The following is a 26,100-nucleotide window of genomic DNA, read 5'->3' on the forward strand; positions in this document are numbered from 1 at the left end:
TAACTTGAATACCACTTTAGCACCTACCAAGTCCAAATATGACCATCTGCCCTAAATGGCACTGGTCCATATCTATCCATCCAGACATGTTCCTAGTTTCCCAAAGGCCACAGGACTGTCACTTATCCTGAGCTCAGCACTTACCTGTTTCCTCCAAACCCGTTTTTTTCTGGGCCTCAGTTATGATATTCCTCACATCATAGCAAGTTGTCCTGAGCACCGATCAAAAAATAGTTATATTCTTTATTTCAAAGATTAATTTTTAAAAACATTTTATTATAGAAAACAATAAAATATAAACAAAAATAGCAGTATAATGAACTCTTCTGTATCCATCATCCAGGTTCAACTCATAGTTAATCTTGTTTCATGTGTGCCCTTCTGACTTCTTTCTTTGAGTATTTTGAAGCGAATACTCAACATCTCATTTCATCTGTAAGTATTTCAGCATGTATCTCTAAAAGATAAGGACATTTAAAAAACCATACCCACAAAGCCATTCTTGACATTAAAAAACTTTTTTAATCAACATTTTAGTAAATACTTTGTTAATTTTTTTTAGTGACAAAGAACCTAGAAATATTGATATTGTGTCCTCTCTCACCCCTTCCCACTCCTTATGGATCTATTCCCTTGGATACAACTCCTGCCCAGAGGGTTTGAGTTTGCTGTACACCTCTTTGATTGGTGAACTAGTAACTAGAATGTTACTAGAATGTTACTGTCCCATTCCCAACTTTTTTCTAGTTTCCTCCATGCTTCAGAGAATGTAAGGTAGGGATTCTTTCCTTTCAAGTTTCCCCCCCTAAAGATGGTTCATTAGTCAGTTCAAAAACTCCATAATACATAAGAATCAGAGACTGCCTAAAAATCTCAAAAGTGATACTCTATTTCCAATTTACAGTTAATCTGAGTGCAATAGGCAAAATAATGCTTGACCTGCCCTAACAAAAAAAGAATTGGGATCTGATGCTGATACCCTTTAATACCTATTCAAATTTCCCCCTAGTTTTATAGTTCCTTTCACACAGAAAAGGAGAAAATGAACTAAAGTCAATTCTAGAAGCTGTCTCTTAAAGGGATCAATAAAAAACCATTATTTCAACCCCTTTTTGTTCCAGGTTTAAGCTCTTCTTCATCCTTAAGTGATCTCATTCAACTCAATGACATTAATACTATCCGTGTGTTGTCCTCTCCCAAATTTACTGCTCTAGCTCTAGTTTTCCCTAAGCTATAGATTCAACCGTCAGACTACCTCCAATGTCTAAATGGCATCTCACACTTTACAGGTCAAAACACAACTCTTAGTTCCCTCCCTGTCTTGCATCTCCCCCCACAAAAAAACTATTCCTTTTTAAGCTACCTCATTTCATTACTTGATACCATCATCTCCTCTCTGACCAAATGATGTCCTCCTCAATCACCAGATTCAAAGGTGGATCAGCTGAACTGAAGACATCATTTGGCAAGCTACAGGAGAAGTGGAGCAGGGGTCAGCACTGGGAGAACTGTCCGGCATGTTCAGGGCCAGCGCCAGGGAGCCACACAAGGACCAGTGTCTATAGAGCATTGATTGCCTTTCAGTGGTGCACAACATGCAGTCATGTGAAGTTGTCGCCTTAGCTGTGTGTTTGGTGGTTGAGTGTCGTCGTCCTTCCGTTGACAGCAGCCTGCACATAGCTGTGGTTCTTGACTAAGAGAGTGTAAGTAAGCCTGTGTCCTGAGACTCGAATCCCTAACCACATTGTCCATGTAAACAACTACCCCTTTTTACATTTTTAGGATACAGGCCAGGGTGACTTGACACCCGCAGGAACAGTGGTAGTACAGAAGGAAAAGCCTTAGCACTAACACTTGGGAGGGACTGGGCAAAGATGAAACCACCACCTTACAGAGAAAACGTGTTAGATAAGCTGTGTTCCTGCATGAGTTACAATGCTGTTGACTATGAGTTCAATGTTAATGAATCGATGATATTAAATATAATGTCTTTAAGCAAAAACACACATAAAACAAGGTGATGTGTTGATTGCTTGACACAAATGTTGTGAACAGAGGCTCTCAGAAACCTAACCGTTATTTCCACTAGGAACAATGGCTCAGTGTTTGCTAATTCAGTATTCTCTGCCTACCCTATTTAAAACAGCACTCACATTATATCATCTTGCCCTGTTTTCCCCATACTGGTCACTGACATTTATTGTCTGTTTATGTGTTTACTATCTCCCCTACCAGTATGTAAACTCCATAAGTATAGGAACGTTTATTTCATAAAACTTTAATTTTATTTTATTATCCTGGTACCTAGAACAATAGTAATACTCCGTAAATATTTGATGCTGAATCATTCGGATAATTAAGCAACCCTTTTAGGAATCCGTTCTCTCCACCAATTTTCAACCTTTATGTTTCGGGTCGTTTTTATGTCCTTAGGATTGCTGAAGCCCTAGCACAGGTAAACCCCAACTGGTCCTGCATCTCCAATCCTGCAGATATTCCTGAGCGTGTCTGAAATCTCTGGGACTCTTATTATCCATATTTCTTCCTTGTGCAATCTATGTAAGAAGGTTCTTTGAGTTGGATCCAGAGCTTTCAATGATTGTAAACAATTCTATGATAGCAATAACCATTAACTGACTAATGCCTAAAAGAGAAGAGCAAGTTACCAAATTCTGTCTTAACTGACTTGAATGACATGTTAATTCTCAACTAAATGGTTTATTTACTGATGACTGCTGCCTTCAAGAATTATTAGAAGGAATTCCCTGGCGATCCAGTGGTTAGGACTCCATGCTTCCACTGCTGTGGGCCCAGGTTTGGTCCCTGGTGGGGGAACTAAGATCCCGCTAGCTGCGCGGTGTGGCCAAAATAATAATAGCATTTTGAGCATGTCAAAAGGAAAATTATATTGTGTTTACTTTAGTTGTAAGGTTATTTGCTATTTTAATACTCTTTTGATGTGCTAATATCTCCTAATGAAGGTCATTAATTAAGAAAGTAAAAGGAGAAGGCAAGATTCTGCAGAAAATTTACATCTATTCCCACTACTCCCCTAAACTACAGATCCATATTTCCTAGGACTTACTAATCATTCCACATAGATTTCTACAGTCAAATCAAACTCAGTCAAAACTGCATTCATTGGGAAAGAATAGAGCAGACAGTCTTTTGAATCCTAGTATTTTTTTTTAATTGAAGTATAGTTGATATACAGTGTTTCAGGTGTACAGCAAAGTGATTCCGTTATATATATATATATTCTTTTTCAGATTCTTTTACATTATGGGTTTTTATAAGATATTGAATATAGCTCCCTGTGCTATACAATAGGTCCTTGTTATTTATATACTTTATGTATAGTAATGTGTATAGTAATGTGTATCTGTTAATCCCAAATCCTTAATTTATCCCTCCCCCACCTCACCCCCATCCCCGCCTTTGGTACCCTAAGTTTGTTTTCTATGTCTGTAAGTCTGTTTCTTTCTTTCTTTCTTCTTTTTCTCAGGAAGAAAGTCTGTTTAATGACACAGCTGGGTCTGGTTACAAACATCAGAAACTGCAAAAGGAAGACAGGCAGTTACATGGACGGCTGCATGAAGATGGCACAGGTGGGACACAAGTACAATAGCCACAGCAGCAAAACATCCTTGAGGAAGATACACATGACCATGAGGCACACATGGCGGGTCCCCAGCAACATCTATCTAGATGGGTGGACAGGACCAACTGCCAGCCAGCAGCCAGGAGGGGAAGGGGAGGGAAGGCGCTGGGCGCTCAGAGCTCCAGGATGAGATGTCATCACTGCCCCACTGACAGCACCCTGGATCCCCCTCCCACCGGGGCTATCTTAGCGGCAAAGGCAGAGCTGGCATTTGAAGTTCCTTGACCATGGCCGCTCCCCCAGCGCAGTCAGCCTGTCCAGGACTCCTGGCCCCCTCTCTCTGCACCTTGGCCATTTGGGGGCAAGTCAGGGAGGTACATCCTTTTGTTGCGGGTAGAGGTAGGGAGAGCCAAAGCCTTTTTGCCTGAAGTGGGAAGCAGGAATGTGGGGAGCTGGTCAGAGAGAATGAGCTGGGCTTTACTGGGAAGATGGGTCACCCCAACCCTGCCCATGCAGGCCCAGGTCCTCTCTGTGCTGATGTGGGACCCTTGTCATCTCTGCCAGAACACTGTTCTCTGCCTGGAAGCTACCAGGACCCCTCAGTGGGCAGAACCGAGGCTTCACACGTGCCTCTGGGCCCTCTGTGAGTCTATTCTGTTTTGTAAATAAGTTCCTAGTATTTTTACTTACTCCCTGGGCAAGTTATTTAATGTCTGTATTTCCTCATGCATAAAATATCCATCTTGCAGAGTCATTTAAGATTAATTATCATTTGCCACAACTATTTATCAAGCATTTACTATTGGTCAGTCACTATGCTAAGAACTTTCATTGTCTACTACTCCAGCCATACAGGTGAATTGTCATTGTGCTGTCTCATGAGATAATGTATGTAAAGCCCTGTCATAGTGACTGGCGTGTACTTGGACAGGGGTTGGCAGACTGCAGCCCTTGGGCCAAATCCAGCCTGATGCCTATTTTTATAAGTTAAGTTTTGTTGGAACACAGCCATGCCCATTTGTTTACTCTTTTCTGTGGCTGCTTTTGCACTATAATGGCAGAACTGAAGAGTTGTAACAGAGACCATATGGCCTGCAAAGAGAAAAATATTTGCTATCTGATCCTTTACAGAAAAAATTCACCAACTCTTATAGTAGGAGACCAACAAAAGTTACTTGGACGTACCTTTTTTTGGCCATGCCTCGCAGCATGCGGGATCTCAGTTCCCTGACCAGGGATCAAACCTAGGTCCCCTGCAGTGGAAGCCTGGAGCCCTAACCACTGGACCACCAGGGAAGTCCCCAACTTTGATGTACTTTTTATCCAAACAGGAGGCCAGAAAAATAAAGCACACGAGCAGGGCTAGATAGTGGGTCACGAATGACTACTTCCAAGGGTGAAAAGATTTTTACCAAAAAATAAAAATAGGGCTTCCCTGGTGGCGCAGTGGTTGAGAGTCCGCCTGCTGATGCAGGGGACACGGGTTCGTGCTCCGGTCCGGGAAGATCCCACATGCTGCGGAGCGGCTGGGCCCGTGAGCCATGGCCGCTGAGCCTGCGCATCCGGAGCCTGTGCTCCGCAACGGGAGGGGCCACAACAGTGAGAGGCCCGCGTACCACAAAAAAATAAATAAATAAAATAAAAGAAAGGAAGAATAACAGAAATGGATGTAAATAGAGATCCTAATTTGTGACTTCCAGCTACATTGCCTACTGCAGAATGAGCAGCCTCTAATACAGAGTGGCAAGCAACACGCTCATAGAAGAATTAGAATTCTCTGGAGAGAGCCAGGTAGCAAGTACTCAGTGAATAGGTTAAGGATGTAGAGCAGAAATCTGTTTATCGTGGAAAATGTCAGGAGGCAGAGTGGAAAGATTTGTAAAGGAAGAGCAAGAGCAGTGGTGGCTCTAGAACGTTTATAACAGAAGGAACTTAGGAGTGTCACTGGTTGAAAAAAATGTCACTTATCCATACCAAAGAATGGGTGTAACTGAAGGAGATCCTAGGAAATCTGAAGCTGTTCCCTAACATCCCATAGGCACTCTCAACCCCTCCACTATTGGGAGGTTGGGAGTGGGAAAGGGAAGCAAAAGTGTGGGCAGCACAAAAAGCCATTACAAAAAGGACTTATATTTTGAAAAGTGACTGAAGATGATGACAGGAATGATAAACATGGTGGTATCATCTGGCTTCATGATTTTCAAAAGGATTCTTATTATACACTTGCTTTAGCTTGGGTGGAAGCTCAGGTTGTAGGAGAATCAGTAGCCTGTTGAAGATGATGGTCTGATCTGTAGACTTAGTAGGCCAGAAGTGAACAAGCCTTACAGCATTAGTCCTTTAACTATAGGTAGTCAGCAGTGTTTACCAATCAAGTCGTTTTCATTCTTTAACCTGTTGGAATTACAGCAGTCAGAACATCAGATTATAGAAAGGTAATTTGAAATATTTAAGTGGTTAAAAAGAAAAGAGAAAGTGAAACCATACTGTCAGAAGTTCTTAATCTTGCTTTTTGGTATGCTCTTGCTGTTTTTTCTTTTTTTATAAAATAGCACCATCTTTTAAAATGCTTTTTTTAATTTCAGAAAAGTCATGTAAAAGGATAGATAATGATTTCTGGAAAGTGTAAAAAATAAACAAGGAACCATCTGCAGTGTTGTTTCAGGGGAGTCCTGACTCATTAATATGTACTCTAATCTGTACTAGGTTTCTTTTTATCATTCAGGGTTTACAAGCTTTTTTTCACTGTGCATTTTGCCAGTCATGGTATCTCCAGAATTTTTAGGCAGAGTTCAAACTTGTTTCATATTGATAGAGTCAATATCTTAGGGTAACGCTTCTGAAGATGCCATCCTATTTGGGGGCAAAACTCAGAAGCATTTTTAACTTTACCTATTTAGATTAAGTTCAATGACAGCTTTTTTTCTTTTTCACTTTGATCCTAATATTCTTCAGCTCTTTAATTTTTTAAACATATGAAAGTTATTTTAGAGCTGGACTTATAGACTGGTTTGCTCAGAAGGCACCTAAATCACAGCACTATTAGTAATGTTGCTCTGGTGTGCTGAAAATAAGGTTTTTGAGCCGAAATGTTAGAAAAGGGGTTTACTTATAGAGAAAGGCCCACAATTATGTATATAATTCAGCCAGAAAACCTGTCTAAATTACCATTCATATTAAGTAAAGAAAAGGCAAAGGGCTAGTAATTTTTCACTCATTCAGTAAGTATTTATTGAGTATCTACTGTATGCCTGCACTGTTCTGGGCACTGAGGATACAGCAAGACAAAACTCACAAAAATTCCTGCATATTCTAGTGGGGGAAGATAGACAATAAACAAGGTATATAGGAAAATAAATAATATGGTAGAGGGTGGTAAATGTTAGAAGAAAAATTATGCTGGAAAGGGGAAAGGGGGCTGTTGCAGATAGGGTATTTACAATTGTTAACAGGGATGCCAGTGAGCTTTGAACACTCTAATATAAAATGCTCTGGGGGGGGGGCTTCCCCGGTGGCACAGTGGTTAAGAATCCGCCTGCCAATGCAGGGGACACGGGTTCGAGCCCTGGTCCGGGAAGATCCCACGTGCCTCAGAGCAACTAAGCCTGTGCGCCACAAGTACTGAGCCCGCATGCCACAACTACTGAAGCCCGCGCGCCTAGAGCCCGTGCTCCGCAACAAGAGAAGCCACTGCAATGAGAAGCCTGCGTACCACAAAGGAGCATAACCCCTGCTCGCTGCAACTAGAGAAAGCCCGTGCACAGCAACGAAGACCCAATGCATCCATAAATAAATAATTTTTTTTAAAAAAAGTAAAATGCTTTGGGGCTTATAAGACACTTAGCTGGAAGCTTGAAGAGGGTTCCAAGAGACGGGAATTGGAACTGGTGGTAACTTGCCCAATTTTCTGATTACTTAAGACCTTATGCATAGGCAGAACATTATTTCATCCCCAGCCTCCCCTATCTTCTTCACCTCCACTACCACTTCTCCCTGCCACTTGCTTTTAATTTACCCAATTAAAGTGAAAGGGGGGGAAACAAGTGTTAGAACTATTTTTGCTTACATTTTGAGCCTGATGCATTTTTTAAAAAATATAAATTCTGATGAGTTCTAGAAATGGAAGCCATATAAGAGCTAAATTCCCATAGCTTTTGCTATTGCAGGTAAACTGATCACTGAATCCACCCTAGAATTTCTTTCCATTTGAGATATAGCACAGAGTCCTAGAAGGAAATGAGTCAAGAGTTTTGAGTTTTGGGTACCAGGCATACCACTACCTACCTAGGCAACCGGAATCAGGTCCTCAGCTGAGAAACTCTAAAGCGCCGTGATTCTTCTTCTTTTTAATCAATTCAAGTCATTAATTACGTAAACCTAGATGAAATATAGCTTCCCTTTTTGTTTCAGGAAGTAAATATTCATGGCTAAGATGATTAAACTGGGTTTTGTGTATGAATTAAACAGAATATGGGTGTTATGACTGAGTTACATGACTCTTTGGTCTCCAGGAATGTTTTTCATTAGGAGCATGTATCAAATTCTTTGCATATATTTATAATTTACATCAAAGTGGATTTTTAAGTGTAGAAAAGATTAATTTGCATAAATTAATATCAATTTTGATTAAAATTTGAATAGCTTTAGAAAACTAGAATATTTATTTAAGATCAGTTTAGGGAAACTGTATTTTTTTGCTTTTTGACCACGGCATTATACATGAATAAGAACTTGGTAAATAATGATAATTAATTATAATAGCTGCCAGGCAGTTTGATAAGTGCGTTTTATACATTAACTCAGTTAAGACTTACAAGCACCCCATGAAGTAGGTACTGTTATTTCCTCCACTTTATAGATAAGGAATCTGGAATTCAGAGAGATTAAATAACTTGCTCAAGTCCTTGAGCCTAAATTTGATCCCAGGTTTATCTGACTCTGACTGGCTCATTATCAGTATTGCTTCCCTAGGGAAGAACGTTCTCATATGAGGTGGCTAAACACTGGCAGAAGAAATTGACAAGAGATTTGGGGAGAGTTTGGTGCATTTTGTGTGAAAGCAGGGATCTTGAGTAGATTACCTCAAGTGATTCCCATCTATCCCAAAGTTTGTACACCTGGAGCTGCCAGTTCTTACTTAAATTTAAAATATTATTTGTTGTAATTTATGTAACAAATGAATATCCATTAATCCTGACATTTGTGTTTTTATTTGCAAGAGAATCCTCAGTATGTCCTTCTGATCTCAGAAGATCATTCATTACAAGCCTATTCAAATAGTACATGCAAACTGCTATCAAAAAAACTAAAACTCAACTTTATTGTAACATAGCTTTTTGCCTTTACAATATGGTCCAAGAATATTATGCCTAAAGCACTTTTGATAACAATATTCCAATCTATTTCATTTGGATTTATGTATCACTTAGTGTTTTTATATATAAAGGTACTCATCTTTTCTCTTGCAAGTCATTATTACATAGCAATTTGTTAGTTCCAGTTTACTGAACACGGAGAAAAATTCTAACATTGCATGAGATATCTTATAATTTAAAAATTTTCACTGTTAGTTTCAATTAGTCTAAGAGGTGTTTTTTTTACCCCCAATTAAATTTCAAGTAATATGCTGAATAGATTTCATTTAATAGTCACTCATGATTCAAAATTATAGTATGTTGGCCAGCATTAATTTATGTTCCCTCAACTTGGGCCTTTAAATAAAGATACGTTTTTAGACATTGACTACAGTATACAAAAGGAAATTGTCAATTAATATATCTGCTTTCTTGAGGTCAGTAGATCACATTAGTGTAATTTAGCCATAGAAACAAGTGTTATAAAAATAGTACAGTAAAATAAAGCAGCTCTATCATGAAACTGAGCCATGTTTGGCTTTTCTATAGAGTTCCAAATCAAGTAAGTCACAATGAGAGATTATTTCCGCATAGAAGAGAATTCTCACAAAAGTATTGCATGAAAGAAGAGCTGTGTCTTAAGTGTCTAAGATATAAGAATTCTGTAGGGAAGTAAATAGGGATGTGGACTGAAGGGCCAGGGAATAATTCATGTACAAATAATCAGCACAAAGCATCAACCCTGGACACGGGTTTTGGCCCAAGGCTGGCAGATTACCAAAATTGGTACAAGTGGACTGCAGGGAAGGGTTTGGGAGGAAACATGCCCTAGTGTCTGCTAGAAGCCATCTGGTGATAATAAGGGAAGCCAGTCTCTGATGACAGAGCCAAATTACGTGGGGGAAAAAGAGAGAAATTCACAAGGAAATGGAGCCAGAGTGTGATTGAACTGAACCTAGAGCCCTATCCACCTCTGGACTTCCATTTGTGTGAGTCAGTAAAATTCCTTCTTTTTAAGGTCTTTTGAGATAAGTTTCTGATACTTGCAGCTAAAACATCTTAAAGGAATTCTTGACATGTTAGGGATCTTTACCACCTTTTCATTATATGTGTTGTAAATATTTTCACTTCAGACCATAGATTATCTTTTGTTTACCTATCAGACTTTAAAATCTATTTAAAGTTATGAAGATTAAAACAAGTGTGGTATCAGGGTTCCACTAGGAAGACGGATCAGTGAAACAGAATATTTAACTCAAGAGACAGATTTAAGGATAGAAAATAATTTACATTAAGATAAAGTTGAAAAACGATGAATTTTTATTAGTGTTGCTTTGTGACTCATACCACAGCAAAATAAATTGCAATAGATTAAAGGTGTAAATGTCAAAAAGTAAAGCCATAAAAATGCTAAAATGAAAAATAAACTAACTTTATAATCCTGGCACAAGAAAGATCTTTCTAGGCCTGATGCAAAAGGTAAAAACCATACAGGAAAAGATATGATTACATTAAAATGTGTTCCATTTTTCTTGTTTAACATTTTTCAGTTGTGAAAGTAGTATATATTCATTGTGAATTCATTGTAAAACATAAAAACATCAAGCAATACAGAGTTATATAAAATAAATAGGGTCTCCTTCTTTTCTTCAATCCCTTACTTCATAGGTAGCTTTTTAATAATGTGGATTATGTATTTCCAGACCTTTATCAATACATATATACACATATAGTGTGTGTACCTAAATACATAACTTTTTCAAACCAAGAATCTTTCTTAGTAATATTTTGCATCTAATCTTTCTCCCTGAGCACTATATCATGGACATCTTTCTTTGTCAGCATATATAGAGCTACTTTACTGTTTTTAACATCTGCCTTGTATATTCCATTATATGAATGAACGATAACGTATTTAATCAACCACTTACTAATGTATATTTTGGATTTTTCTAGCTTGGGAAACTTCCTTACACAAAAGGTTGTAATAAATATATGAAGGTATACTATTATTAATATAACCAGTTTTTTCAAATCAATAATAAAAATATAAGCAGCACATTTACATAAGAAATAACGTAAAATATGACATTTATATGGGAAAAATGGACAAAAACAATGCAGGACAATTCAGATGAATACAAACAGCAAATAAATATATACAAATATATGGCAATTAAATATTTGCATTTACCGGTAATAGGGAAAAACACAAATTAAAACAGTGAGATATTGCCTTTCATCCAGTAGATCAGCAAAGAGGAGGGGGGGAAAAGGAATAAAAAAAGAGAAAGTAGTCGTGTTGGGGAAAAGGCATTTTTATAAACTAAAAGAGAAGTGTTAATTCGTAGTACTTTTAGCAGGGCAATTTGGCAGTGTTTATTAAATGGCTTAAAACTATGCATAACTTTTATCCAATGAGTCTATTCGCAGAAATTTTAACGAAGAAAGTAAGGCTACATCTTAGTTTTTAGTTAAGGTAATTACAGGATTGTTTAAATCCAATAGTTTAAAAATAATTTAAAATAGTAAATGTTCAACAACTTAATTGTAAAACGTCTATGAGATGGACTCCTATGCATCATATTAAGAATCATGTTGAAAATATATTTTTATATGGAAAAGTGCAGGCTAAAAAATAGTATGCACAGATGATTGCTTTTTAAATTAGTGGGAATATCCGTATGCATACACATATGCATAGAAAAACACTGCCACTGAGATTGGTGAGGTCACGGAGAATTTATTTTCTTCCATTTGCTTAACTGTATTTTCAACGAACACATATTATAATCATCTAACAAAAGCTTAAAATGTTTAAATGAAGGCTATGTTAAAATATAAGACAGTGTATCAGAAGTAGACTGTGAAGGAAACAAAAGCAAACGGGAACAGCAGGATTGCTATTGGTAAGAGAGGTTTGCTTACTTTTTAAGAGAACAGCAAATGACTCCCTGCCATACAAGGATGTGTTTTTGAGACTATTATCTCTTTATTCTCTTTGAGACTATCATCTCTTTTATTCTTTATTCTCAAACCAAGTGAAAAGAGAACAAAGCAATAGGAAGAAACTGGTAAGGGCCTTTCACTGATCTGGAGGGTAAGGGGTAGTAAGAAAATTAAACCTCAATTAACTCTTGAAGTAATTTTGTATAGCAGGAGAATAGTATGGACTTCATTAAGCTGGAGAAAAACCTCATTGAGCTCTTGTTACCAGAGGAATTTTGAGACTAGTTTGGCCTGACGTGTGGGGACCATCTTGGCAGGAGACCTTTTATAAGACTTATATTCAGGGTCAATTAGAAAGAAGCCTTCCCACTTGGTCTGGGCGTAAACCAAAATATGATATATTTTGAAATGTGGTAAAAGTATTATATTTAGCTTATGTGTATGCTTTCAGTAAAATCTTGCCTGATAGGGGTATTATCTAAACAGAGTATTTAACAATAGCCCCTCTATGTTTCATATGAGAGAGAAGAGGGATGTAAAAATGTGTTAATCTACCTCTTGGTTAATCATCCCTGCTCCTGAAGTCCAGTTTTTGGATTGTGTGGCCCTAATCAACATAACACCAAACATTATTTATAGCCATGAAGCAAAGGAACAATGACCAGAATGCTGAATTTGAAACCTAAAGCTACATCAAACCCAGCAAAACTATTAAGCACATACATGATTAACGGGCAAGTGCCTTTTGCAAGTTGGGCTGTTATGTTTAGATTTTTGGCTATAGCTTGTTATAGCGTACAAATGGTAATTCTCTGTTTGATAAATCTACAAGCGATGACCTCTTTCAAGTGCGTCACGCAGTGTGTTCTACCTACAGACATCACAAATGAAAATTAATTCCCAGGACTTCCTCCTCAATATAATAATGTAAACAAATGTAAGGTCTACTAATTTATTTGCTTAACACTGTTTGCTAAATACCTATACTGGCTGATGTAATCCATGACATAGTCAGATGTCAAGGTTGGCTGCCAGATAGGAAACTTTGGCTTCATGAGAGATGAAGTGACCTCATCTCCCTCTAAACTTACCAGATCCACTCACATAGGCAATTATTTACATTTTTAACTCTCTTTAGAAAAATATACAGACGCTAACTATTTGACACCAGTCTTCCCGTACTTTCTTTGTAGTCTGAATATTACTGTTGCGTTTTTAGCCTTGGCACTGTGATTTATGACTTTAGCTTTGGATTCTGATTTTAGTTTATTTTGGATCCTATCTTTGTCATACTTTTTCATTTTTGTTCCTTCCTGACCTGGTATCTTAATTCAAATTTCTGAACTTGACAAGCTCCACCGACACACCTCTTAAACTGAGATATTATTTCCTAAGTCCTAGAGACTAAAACCACAGGGGAAATACTAGCTCAGCTAGAAAAGCATATGTCTTAGTCTCTAGATAGGATCTCTTCTTAGGTGGAGGGTCCTCACGTAAAACCCAAAATTTGTTAATCCAAAAAACATTGTGCAAGAATTATCTGTTTGTCCAGGCTTTTCCCCCAGGGAGACAAGAAGAACCTGCTAGACTAGTTGCCATCGCTCAATTAGAAAAGACGTTTACCACACACACTTGAAACCTGTCTGTCGTTCATTCAGCGCTCATCTCCTCATTTACTCTCCTGATACAGACACACTGGCCCGCACAGCTTGTCTGGTTCTCCGTTTATTCGAAGGAACTAAGGTTTCCTTGTACCTTGGCTCTGTTCTGCTGTCATTTCACTGTTAAAAGTGTTCTGATTTTATCACCACCCATCACTCCAGAGAAATTTATATCTGTGAACACGTGAATAATAAAGCATCAGGTACATGGTTACTTGGTATGAATTTGGCTGAATCACTCTTAGCTTATTGTGAGTAAATGAATTTAATGTTAATTTGTTTGAATTATAATGTTAAATTATTAACACCCATAACATGGGCCTAGAGCTGTTTGGATTACTTAATAACTGAATATCTGAGAGTATCACCATAATGCTATCATATTGTAAATGTAAATGTCTTCTTTGGTACAATTTGAGAAAACCTTAAGGCCTTCAGTTTCTCACCAGCCTGTCACAAGGCATGAAATTCCACTGGAGGGACTCATTTCTTTAAGTCTTTGAAAGGAGCTCAAGACACCTAATAAAATGTATTTGTGTATGTATGTGTGTGTGCACGCCTGTGTATTTCAAAATGTTAACAATTATCTGGAGACAGTAGGATTATTATTGGTTATTTTCATCATATGTTTCCCTATTTTCAAAAATTTCTATATTGAATATGTACACTTTTACTATCAGAAAAAAAAAGCTATAAAAATGTTTACACATCCAAGGATGGTAAAAATCTAAAGCTACTCTCAGCAGGTAGCACCTAATTGAATATGTATTTCTCAAACCTTCTACATTAATGCCAGGTAACTAGAAACCAGACTCCTTCAGAAATTGGTATAAGATCCCAAAGGAAGTAAATCTTGATATTGATAATGTTCTTGTTTTTAAGCGGAACACATATTCTTATAACACATTCTTTGGTATGTATCAAATGTCACACTAAAATATTTTTTAAGTTAAAAAAAATTCTGAGGGCTTCCCTGGTGGCACAGTGGTTGAGAGTCCACCTGCCGATGCAGGGGACAGGGGTTCGTGCCCTGGTCCAGGAAGATCCCACATGCCACGGAGCGGCTGGGCCCGTGAGCCATGGCTGCTGAGCCTGCGCATCCGGAGCCTGTGCTCCGCAACGGGAGAGGCCACAACAGTGAGAGGCCCGCCTACCGCAAAAAAAAAAAAAAAAGAAAAAAATTCTGAAAGAGTCAAATATAAACTTATTTTCCCAGTATTGCCTGGGACTGCCATGGCAGGATTCATGCAGATGGACTTCTTTATAGATAATGCTGCTATATAAGTAGCATTTATAAAAATATTTTAGAATGTGTAAGACAGACCCATATTAGGCTAAAGTTTACCCCATTTTATGGTAAAGTTTAAACAACTGAAATTCAGCTTAAAGTTGTGATGATAAGCATCATATGATATTTATTCACATCAGATTAATGCTCCTTTTCAATGTCAGGTAAATTGATCCTTGATTTCATGGGAATCCAAGGATTAAAGAAGGGCTAGGGTTTCCCTGGTGGCGCAGTGGTTGGGAGTCTGCCTGCCGATGCAGGGGACACGAGTTCGTGCCCCGGTCCGGGAAGATCCCACATGCTGCGGAGCGGCTGGGCCTGTGAGCCATGGACATTGAGCCTGCACATCCGGAGCCTGTGCTCCGCAACGGGAGAGGCTACAGCAGTGAAAGGCCCGCATACCGCAAAAAAAAAAAAAAAAGAAGGGGTAGTTTCCTCCAAGGGTAGCTAGTTGTCTATTGCATTTTCACATATATTCATGGAAAATTTATTTGTCTTCCATTTACTTATTCATCCATTCATTTACTCATGTATTCCCAGAGTGTGCTAGGCATATGCTAAATTTGTGCTAGGGATATTGTGGTGAATAAACCAGACATGGGCCCTAACCTCACGGAGTTTATAGTCTGGTGTTTCTGGCATGCCACTCTTACCAATTGTATCTTGGTTTTTTGTGGGGGTTTTGAGATATAATTCACATTTCATAAAATTTATCTTTAAAGTACTGATTTTGTCTTCATTCATTTATTCAACTATTTATTTAGTGCTAGTTACATGTAAGGCAGTGTGTTAGATAAGTGAAATAGATATAGACCCAACCCTCAAGAGTCTTACAGGGAAGATTTACTAGATAGTAAGAATGCTAGAATTCCACTTCTTTATTTACAGTGATTAATCTTTTACCCCCCAGTTTTACTGAGATACTGACATAAATCACTGCATCAATTTAAGGTACGGCATAATGATTTGACTTACCTATACTGTGAAATGATAACCGCAGTAAGTTTAGTTAGCATCTATCATCTCATATAGATACAATAAAAGGAGAAAGCAAAAAGAAAAAAAGAAGTTTTTCCTTATGATGAGAACTCTTAGGATTGGTTAATCTTATATCATCTTTACCTATCACATACCAGGATTAATTAATCTATGCTTATACAGACTTTCCCCAGAATTGATGGATGATTTTCGTCATTTTTAGCATGAAGTTTGTTTTTGTTTTTCTTTTTAACTTTTAGCCTTTTCTTTCTTAAGATTGATGGAATGCAGATCCAATAGTTTGAGTGCTCCACAGCTTTCCCTGTCACTAGGTATAGCCAGTATGGTTGATGTCTTTGTGAAGCTAGTACTCCAGCTATACCCAAGCTTTAAGGCACAGTCACCAGGGATCTTATTAAAATTTAGATTGTGATTCAGTAGCTGTGGGTTGGACCTGAGCTTCTGCATTTCTAGTAAGTGCACTGGTGCTGCCCACACTGCTGGTTCGTGGACCCCACTTTGAGTACCAATGACTTAGACCACATTTCTAGGGCTAGATCTGCTGAGCCTCTTCCTCGGGTGTTTCTGTTTGAGGGCTGCCATGTTCCTCATTCAACACAGTCTCTCCCCATCTTGGCAGCACCTTAGCCCCACAATCCCTGCTCCAGCTACCACCCCGACCCCGCCCCTGCCAACCCCTCAACTGGTTTCTTGTTCTTAGGACATCAAGTACTTACCTGTCCCACAGCTGTCTGACTAGAGGCCAGTTCCTAGTCTCAGTAGGAACCCCTTTGTTCTGCTTTTCCTTGAGGTGCTGTCACCTGGAAGAGAGGACTGTACTGCCTCCCTCCTTCCCTTCCTTCTTCCTGGGAGACGCAGATCCTCTGTTTGTATTTATGGCCCATTAACTACCTTTACCTAAGAGATAAGAAAGAGCGATGGAAACCAGCTGCCCTTTGTTCAGACCATATTTCACTGACTTTGATAGAAGCTTTTCCCCTGCTCTCTATTTTCATCCAAAGTTTGCTGTTTATTTTATAGGTTTGGGAAAGGTGGGTATAGCTCAAGCCTTGTTTTGATCTCGGTTGGAAATCCTTAAGCTCTTGAGTGATTGGTAAACATTTCAGAAGCCAATAGCTACTAGACTTTGTGTTAGCTGTTTTAGAGTCACATAAACTTTGAGAATAGGAAGGCGCTTTCAAGTTTTACTTCAACCCCTTCACGTGACAGTTAGGAAGCAGAAGCCCATGGAGTTTCTGTACCTTAGTGAAGACTGGGATGCTGAATCCCCACACCATTATTATTATTATTATTTATTTTTTTATTTTTTTTGCGGTACGCGGGCCTCTTATGGTTGTGGCCTCTCCCGCTGCGGAGCACAGGCTCCAGACGCGCAGGCTCAGCGGCCGTGGGTCACGGGCCCAGCCGCTCCGCGGCATGTGGGATCTTCCCGGACCGGGGCACGAACCCGTGTCCCCTGCATCGGCAGGTGGACTCTCAACCACTGCGCCACCAGGGAAGCCCCCTCCCACATCATTTAAATTGTGCTCCATGGTACTTAGACGTGGCTGTGCTGAGTTGCTTTTGTTTGGAGCAGTGGAGGCAAAGGCTTTCTTCCTTCCATACCTTAACTGAAGGAGCTCTATTTATGATACTTTCATCTGTTCCACATGCTAGACTTCCAGCTGATATCTTATTTGAAGAATGAGTTTTACATATAAAAAAATTTTAAACCATTTTATTTCACCATGCTACCTGCAAATTTATCTTATTTCACAGTCATATCTGTCTATTTTCATTTAATTGTAGAGTGTGAGCCAGATCTAAAATTCTACATCTGTAGAAAAGCTAAGGAAAGGAAGTCTGACACTTAGAACATTTAACTATAATATTAAATACTCCTTAGTAGTGGAATTTTATGTTAGTCATCAACTCATGCTATGAAACTATAAAATTTACACTTAGAAAGACAGAACTTGCATTACCCATTCAATCTCCATTATATTTTCATGATAGTTTTCCAACCCTTACACTGGAAATTAAACATAGCCATTGACTGATTTTCTCTTGAATCTTGTTAAATTTAACAGCTTTATTGAGCTATAATTCATTCACCATATGGTTAAACTTATGCATCAACTTGACTGGGATAAAGGATGCCTAGATAGCTGGCAAAACATTTCTGGGTGTGTCTGTCAGGGTGTTTCTGGAAGAGATTAGCATTGATTCAGTAGAATGAGGAACGTGGGTGGGCATCGCCAAAACCATTGAGGGCCAGAATAAAACACAAAAAGGAGGAAAGGGTGAATTCCCTTTGTCTTGAGCTGGGATGTCCAAACTAGGACATACACCACTGACTCCCCTGATTGTCAGGCCTTCAAACTCAGACTGAATTACGCCACTGGCTTTCCTGTTTCTCCAGCTTGCAGACAGCAGATTATGGGACTTCTCAGCCCTTGTGAGCCAATTCCTATAATAAATTGCCTCTTATGTATATCTTCATATATATCCTATTCTGTTTCTCTGGAAAATCCTGATTAATACACCATATAATTCACCAATTCAAAGTATACAACTCATGCCTTTTAGTGTATTCACAGAGTTGTGCAACCATCATCACTATGTAATTTCAGAACATTTTCATCACCCCAAAAAGAAATGCTGTATTCTCCATGCCCCTTTCCCCCAACCCCTGGAAACTGCGAATCTACTTCCTGTCTCTGTGGATTGCCTATTTTGGATATTTCATATAAGTGGAATCATACAATATGTGGCTTTTTGTGTCTGGCTTCTTTCACTTAGCATGTTTACAAGGTTCATCCATGTTGTAGCATTTATCAGTGTTTCAGTCCTTTTGGTGGCTGAATAGTATTCTGTTGTATGGATATACCACATTTTATACATCTCTTCATCTGTTGATGGACATTTGAGTTGTTTCCACCTTTTGGCTAATGTGAATACTACTGCTATGAAGAATGGCATATAAGTATTTGTGTGAGTATTAGTTTTCAATTCTCTTGGGTATATACCCAGGAGTAGAATTGCTAGGTCATATGATAATTCTATGTTTAACTTTTGAAGGAACTACCAAACTGTTTTCCATAGTGGCTGCACCATTTTACATCCCCAGTAACAGTGTACAAGATTTCCAGTTTTTCTACATTCTTGCCATATATCTAGAATATATGAAGTATGCCCTTATCAGATAATAAGATTTGCAAATATTTTCTTTCTTTCTATGGTTTGTCTTTTCACTTTCTTTCTTTCTTTTTTTAACTTGAAGTATAGTCAATTTACAATATTATATTAGTTTCAGGTATACAGCATAGTGATTCAGTATTTTTGCAGATTATACTCCACTATTGGTTATTACAAGATAATGGCTATAATTCCCTGTGCTATACAGTATAATCCTTGTTGCTTATCTATGTCTTTTCACTTTCTTGAAGGTGTCTTTTGAAGCAAAAAAGTTATACATTTTGTAATATCCAATATATCTATTTTTTCTTTAGTTGTTTGTGCTTTTGGTGTCATATCTAAAAACCATAGCCTAATCCAAGGTCCTGAAAATTTACACCTATGTTTTCTTCTAAGAGTTTTATTTAGCTCTTACGTTTAGGTCTATGATCCATTTTGAGTTAATTATTGTATATGTTGTAAAGTAGGGGTCCAACTTTACTCTTTTGCCTGTGACATCCATTTGTCCCAACATCACTTGTTGAAAAGACTTTTCTGTCGCCATTGAATTGTCTGACATCCTTGTTGAAAATCAGTTCATTGTAAATGTCAGGGTTTCTAGACTCTCAATTTTATTTCATTGATTTATGTGTCTATCCTTATGCCAGTACCCCACTGTTTGGATTATTATAGCTTTGTACTAAGTTTTGAAATCAGGATGTATGAGTCATCCAAATTTTTCTTCTTTTTCCAGATTATTTTGGCTATTCTTGATCCTATGCATTTCCGTATTATTTTTAGGATCATCTTTTTGATTTCTACAAAGAAGACAGCTGGGATTTTGATAGGAGTTGTGTTGAATGTGTAGATCAGTTTGGGGAGTATTGCCATCTTGGCAATATTAAGTCTTCCAATCTATGAACATGGGATGTCTTTCCGTTTATTTGGGTCTTTTAACATTTCTTTCAACAATGTTTGTAGTTTTCAGAGTACACAATTTGCATTTCTTTTGTTAAATGTATTCCTAACTATTTTATTTTTTGATGCTATGATCAATGCAATTGTTTTCTTAATTTCATTTTTGGCTTATTCCTTACTAGTATATAGAAATATGATTTTTAAAATTTATTTTGTCCCCTACAACCTTGATGAACTTATTTATTAGTTCTAATAGTTTTGTGGATTTCTTAGGATTTTCTATATGCAAGATCATGTCATCTGCAAACAGAAATTGTGTTCATTTTTTTCTTTTTATTGCCTAGTTGCCCTTGCTGGAACCTCCAATTCAATGTTGAATAGCAGTGGCAAGGGAATTCCCTGGTGGTCCAGTAGTTAGGACTCCCCGCTTTCACTGCTAAGGGCCTGGGTTCAATCCCTGGTCAGGGAACTAAGAGCCTGCAAGCTGCACAGCATGAAAGAATAGCAGGGGCAAAAGTGGAAATTCTGGTCTTGCTCCTGATGTTAGGGGAAAAGCAGTCGTTTACCATTAAGTATGATGTTATTTGGGGTTTTAGCTCTTTCTATAAAGCCAATGCATATCCCAGTAGAGATGTTCAGGCTGAGGGCAAAAATAATAAGATAAAGCTCAGAAGAAAGACCCGGATTTCATTTGGAAGTCCTTAGTATTCAGATGATAGTTGAAGTTGTTGAAACTAATGAGATAGTCCAGACAGAGTGCATAGGATGAGAAGACAATTGGGGATGGACCTTTTGGGAAATATTAACCTTCAATGAACTGAGAAGCTAAGAAGAACCCTTAGAGTGGTAGTTCCTCAGCTTGGCCAAGCAGAGTTATCTGGGGAACTTCATAAAAATACAAATTCCCAAGTGCTATCCAAGGAATTCTGACTGAGGAGGGTTTGTCCTTGGCATCTGTGTTTTTAGAAACTATAGTAATTTGGTTCTCTGACCCCTTTGATCTGTACCTCTGTTCTGAATAATCAGTTTGCTTTGAAAACCTGTTTGTCTTCAGAGAGGAGGTAATACACTGACTCTTGAAGCATTACTGAGTTGCAGGTGAAGTTTCACGCAGTCAGCCAAACTATAGAGTCATTGAAGTCATCTAAGAGGATGGCCTCTCTCATATCCCTGTTATCTAATTGGTTGCCCAATCTTGTCAGTCACACTTCAGGAATATCTCTCAAGCCCATCTCCTCCAATTTTCCCACTTCTTAAGGTATTCATCCTCTTGTACCTGGTCTATATCAGTTTATCTATTTGTTCTCTATTTTTTTCTCTGTAGCTGTCTCCACGCTGCCACCAAAATTATCTCTTATCTATCACCTTATATCTTTGTTGCAAAACCTTTAATTGCTCTCTGTGGTCATAAGATGAAATCCAGACTCCTTTGTTTGGTGTAAATACCCTTCACTCCCTGACTCTAGCGCACTTTCCCAACATCAGCTCATGACACCTTTCTCCTTGTACCCCACAGTCTTTCACTACTACTGACTTCTTTGTCCCCATTTCTTGCATTATAATCTCTGACATTCTTCAAGATCCAGCTTAGATGTCCTTCTCTGTGATGTTGCCCCCAATGGTCCTCACTGACTTACTAACTTATTCCTTTGTAACTATAACAGTGCCTGCAGAATGACCAGTGTGATCCCTGATAGGTACAGAAAGAAAAAATTAGAAATTTTAAAATATATCTGTCTGTGTGTGTGTGTGTGTGTGTGTGTGTGTGTGTGTGTGTAAGTTTTTAAATGCAAAGGCAGGGCAGTTCAGTGGTTAAGAAAACAGGTTCTGGAGCTAAACTGCCTGGGCTTAAATCCTGATTCTGCTACTTGCTAGCTGTCTTTGATTTGGACAAATTACTTAACCATTCTGTGTCTTGGGGACTTCCCTGGCAGTCCAGTGGTTAAGATTTCACACTCCCACTGCAGGCAGTGCAGATTAGATCCCTGGTCGGGGAACTAAGATCCCGCATGCTGCGAGACGTGGCCCCCTCCCCCAAAAAATTCTGTGTCTCAGTTTTCTCATCTGTAAAGTGAATATCGTTCCAATCATTGATTGCTGCATTACCAACCACTCTAAAGGTTGGTAACTTAAAACACCTCTTCATTATTATCTTCCAAAATCTAGGGGGATGACTGAACTCACTGGGTGGTTCTCATTTGGGAATCTGTCATATGCTTGTAGTCATATGTTGACTGGGAATGGAATTATCTGTAGGCTTCTTCACTCTTGAATCTCACATCTGGGCTAGGAGGGCTGTAATAGCTGGGGCTCCTCTGGTATTTCTCTCTCCACGTGTCTAACTTGGGCTTCTTCTCTTGGCATCTGGCTTCCCCCAGAACACAGCATTTAATAATAGAACATCAGAAGTCCCAGAACATTACTTCTGCTTCATTATATTAACCAAGTAAGTGACTAAGGTCAGGTCAGCTTCAAAGGACGAGGAATTAGATCTCCTGATGGGAAGTATGTCAAAGAATTTGCAGCCATTTTAAATCCATCGTGAATATAATAATAGTGCCTACTTCAAGGTTGTTATGAGGATTAATTGAGTTAATGTTTGTATAGTGCTTAGAATAATGCTTGGCACTTAGCAGTGTCATATAGTTTTAGCTCTTTATTATTATGAACATGAGTGTAATTGATAGATGTAATATATTTGGTTGTATACTCAATTTTCTTTTCTATGATGGAAGACATATAACATTTGAGGACTGCTCTGAGATATCATTCACCAAGTTTTTTTGTTGAGTATTAGTGTCCTTCTGAACGTAATACTGTGTGAATCACTCAGGGTCAGGGACTTTGTCAAAGTATTTCTTTATTCTCCAGTGCTTCGTACACTGCCCAGCACATGATAACTGCTCAGTGATTTTTTTTTTTAATAAATGGGTGGAAAGAATGAATGGAATATGGTAACCTTGCCTGGGATCAGTGGGGTTTCCAGGACATAGAACTTTCAGTGCTAAAACCAAGAAAATCTCAGGGAAACCAGGGCAAATGGGTCACATTAGGAATAAATGAATGAATGCATTTTTCAAAAGAGACCAAAGTTGAAACTTAGTGGTGGAGTGAGGTTACTTAGGCCAGTCCACCAAAGCTTGGCAAACTCATAAATCAAGTTAAAACTTTTTTTAAGCATTGGAGTTTTTTGGTTTGTTTGTTTTTCTTTATATGAAAACTTACTTGAGCACAGTACATATAAAACAAGCTGGGCCCTGGTTGAGTGCAGGACAGGGCACCTAGACCTTTGGCTTTGGCCTTTTTTTCCCTTCCCTCTCTCCCTTTAGAGGCCCTTAGAGCATCTCCGAAAAATCCTGGGGCATTACTTTGAAAGCCACTTATGTCGTAAATCATAGCTCCAGGGCCTCTTGAAGTCCCTGAAATCTGATCATTTGGCTCCTGTTAAACTTATATTCTGCAGCCTAGAGCCTCCACCTGGCAGGAGGGGTAGGAGATGGGTAAGGCAGGTGGACAGCTCCAGGGCAACAAAGGGGTAGAAGAGGAGCTTTCTAGAACAAGAAAAGAAGCTGGGCCAGATCTTTACAGGCTCTCCCTGAAACAGGAACAGGGCCATTTATGAAAAGGAAGCAGTATCAGCACCAGGAGAGCTCAGGGGCAAGAAGGGTGAAACAAAAGGGGCCGGTTGTTTGTGCTGTCATTTGCAAGTCAGGAACTGATTGACTTCATAAACATTTTATCATACCTGACTATTTTATCATACCTGACTAGTTTTTGTGTATATTAAGATCCTTGTACAAGTGAATAATCTTTTTTTTTTTTTTTTGGCCACACAGCGCAGCTTGCAGGATCTCAGTTTCCGACCAGGGATCAAACCCGGGCCACGGCAGTGAAAACCCAGAATCCTAACCACTAGACCACCAGGGAACTCTCAAGGAAATAATCTTTGTCACAGTAATTCCACTTCTAATAATTTCCACTGAGGATACAATCACAAATGTGTGCAAAGAAAAAAAAGGTATATACAAGGACATTCATTGCAGTTTTATAAAAGTAAGGTACTCCGAGAAGAAGAGATATGTGAGTTGAACATTAAAAGGTGAATACGAATTAACCAGGCCCTTTGGACCAAGAATAGAAAGAAGACAAGGTGTTCCATTTAGGGGAAACAGTATGTACCAAGGTATAAAGATGTGACGGGTTTGGTATTGGAGAACTTTAAGAAATTGGGAATTATTGGAGCAAAGGATACACTGTGAATGGGGGAGAGGATGAGGCTGAAAGGGAGGAAAATGTCAGAGGCAGAACAAAATTATAATTCATATTTTAAAAAATCACAGTAATTTTACTCTTTGAGTGAAAAACAGGTTCTTTAGGTTGGCATGTGTACACAGAGAAATAAGAAAATCTAACCCTGTGTGTAGGAAATTCAAACCAAGGAAAGTAGTGAACTACCCTTGAGTTTAAATGTTGTTTGAAACAATAAAGTAAGGAAGATTCATGAGTCACGGTACTTTGATGTCAGATACAATCATCTCTATGTATGATACATTGGTCAAAGTTCAAGAACTGGTTATCTTTATAAAGATATTGCTCTTCCGTTTACAAAGTCTTCTCAACAGTTCTAGAATTATTTGGCTAATGTTTTGTTTCTCATGCAAAAAGTTATGCTTTTAACCAAGTTGATTGTAAAACAAAAATTTGCCTATTGTTAATAGATTTATGCTATTTGCATAATAAAAATTGCTCCAAATTTACCATTATCATATTGACTCAATCATACTACACTGTTGCTGTCACTGGCCTGTTTTTAAACTCCTCTTATAGGAGTTTAACAGGCAAAATCAACATCTTTTTGCTACTTCTACTACTAAATAATCTTCTCAACGTTTTTTGTCTCACCTCTTCCCACCACCTTATTGTTCTCTAACTACAAAGCACTCACCCAGGGGCTTCTCTGGGGCTTCCCTGGTGGTGCAGTGGTTAAGAATCCGCCTGCCAATGCACGGGACACGGGTTCGATCCCTAGTCCGGGAAGATCTCACATGCTGCGGAGTGACTAAGCCCGTGCGCCACAACTACTGAAGCCTGCAAGCCTAGAGCCCGTGCTCTGCAGCAAGAGAAGCCACCGCAATGAGAAGCCTGGGCACCGCAATGAAGAGTAGTCCCCACTCACTGCAAACAGCCAAAAGTCCGAGTGCAGCAGTGAAGACCCAACACAGCCAACAAATAAATAAAGTAATTAATTAATTAAAAGAGAAAAAAAGCTCTATAAAAGAAAAAAAGCACTCATCCACCACCACACCACTTATTGCATCAACAGACACTGGGTCAATGTCAGTCCCTGATCACAGGTGGAAGGTAATCAGACTCACCTGACTGGTGAATTGAAACAATTGCATCTTAAAATCTCCCTCTGTAGACCTCAAATATTTAAGTCTCAGAGGAATGCAACTGGTTCTGAAGGAACAATTTATGGTGGAAAAACCTGTCTCACAACTTGGAATCCTAAGACTATAGAATTTTAAAGTGCACACGAGCCTGCATTTCAGAAATTATCCAGCTCCTTACAGATGAAGTAATTGAAGCCTAAGAAGACAACATAGTAACTGTGTGACCTTGGGCAATTTACTTATTTTCTCTTGCCTTACTTTTCTTATCTATTAAATCAATCTTAGAGTGTGGAGAAAAGGGAACCCTCCTACACTTTTGGTGGAAATATTAATTGATACAGCCACTATGGAGAACAGCATGGAGGTTCCCTAAAAAACTAGAAATAGAGTTGCCATGTGATCCAGCAATGCCACCACTGGGTATATATCTGGAAAAGACAAAAACTCTAATTTGAAAAGATACATGTACCCCAATGTTCATAGCAGCACTATTTACAATAGCCAAGACATGGAAGCAACCTAAATGTCCATCAACAGATGAATAGAGGACTTCCCTGGTGGTTCAGTGGTTAAGACTCCGACTTCCAATGCAGGGGCTTGCAGGTTCGATCCCTGGTCAGAGAGCAAAGATCCCACATGCCTGGCAGCCAAAAAACCCAAAGCGTAAAAAAGAAGCAATATTGTAACAAATTCAATAAAAGACTTTAAAAATGGTCCACATCAAAAAAAAAATCTTAAAAAAACCCCAGATGAATGGATAAAGAAGATGTGGTATATACAT

At 38.6% G+C, this 26,100-nt stretch overlaps 1 long non-coding RNA gene across 2 annotated transcripts in view; it reads left to right on the plus strand.

Annotated features, from left to right (window-relative positions):
* The window catches only part of LOC141278967 (uncharacterized), a 29,581-nt gene extending 4,898 nt beyond the window's left edge, over positions 1-24,683 (plus strand). The window contains exons 2-5 of one of the 2 annotated variants that reach the window (XR_012332490.1): positions 344-435; positions 1,428-1,703; positions 3,506-3,608; positions 23,763-24,683. This is a non-coding gene — a long non-coding RNA (uncharacterized lncRNA). The remainder of the gene's footprint in view (positions 1-343; positions 436-1,427; positions 1,704-3,505; positions 3,609-23,762) is intronic. The other variant, XR_012332491.1, reaches the window with a different exon arrangement.
* The last annotated feature ends 1,417 nt before the right edge of the window (positions 24,684-26,100 follow it).

This window comes from Tursiops truncatus, chromosome 6, assembly GCF_011762595.2.
Source record: "Tursiops truncatus isolate mTurTru1 chromosome 6, mTurTru1.mat.Y, whole genome shotgun sequence".
Lineage (NCBI taxonomy): Eukaryota > Metazoa > Chordata > Mammalia > Artiodactyla > Delphinidae > Tursiops > Tursiops truncatus.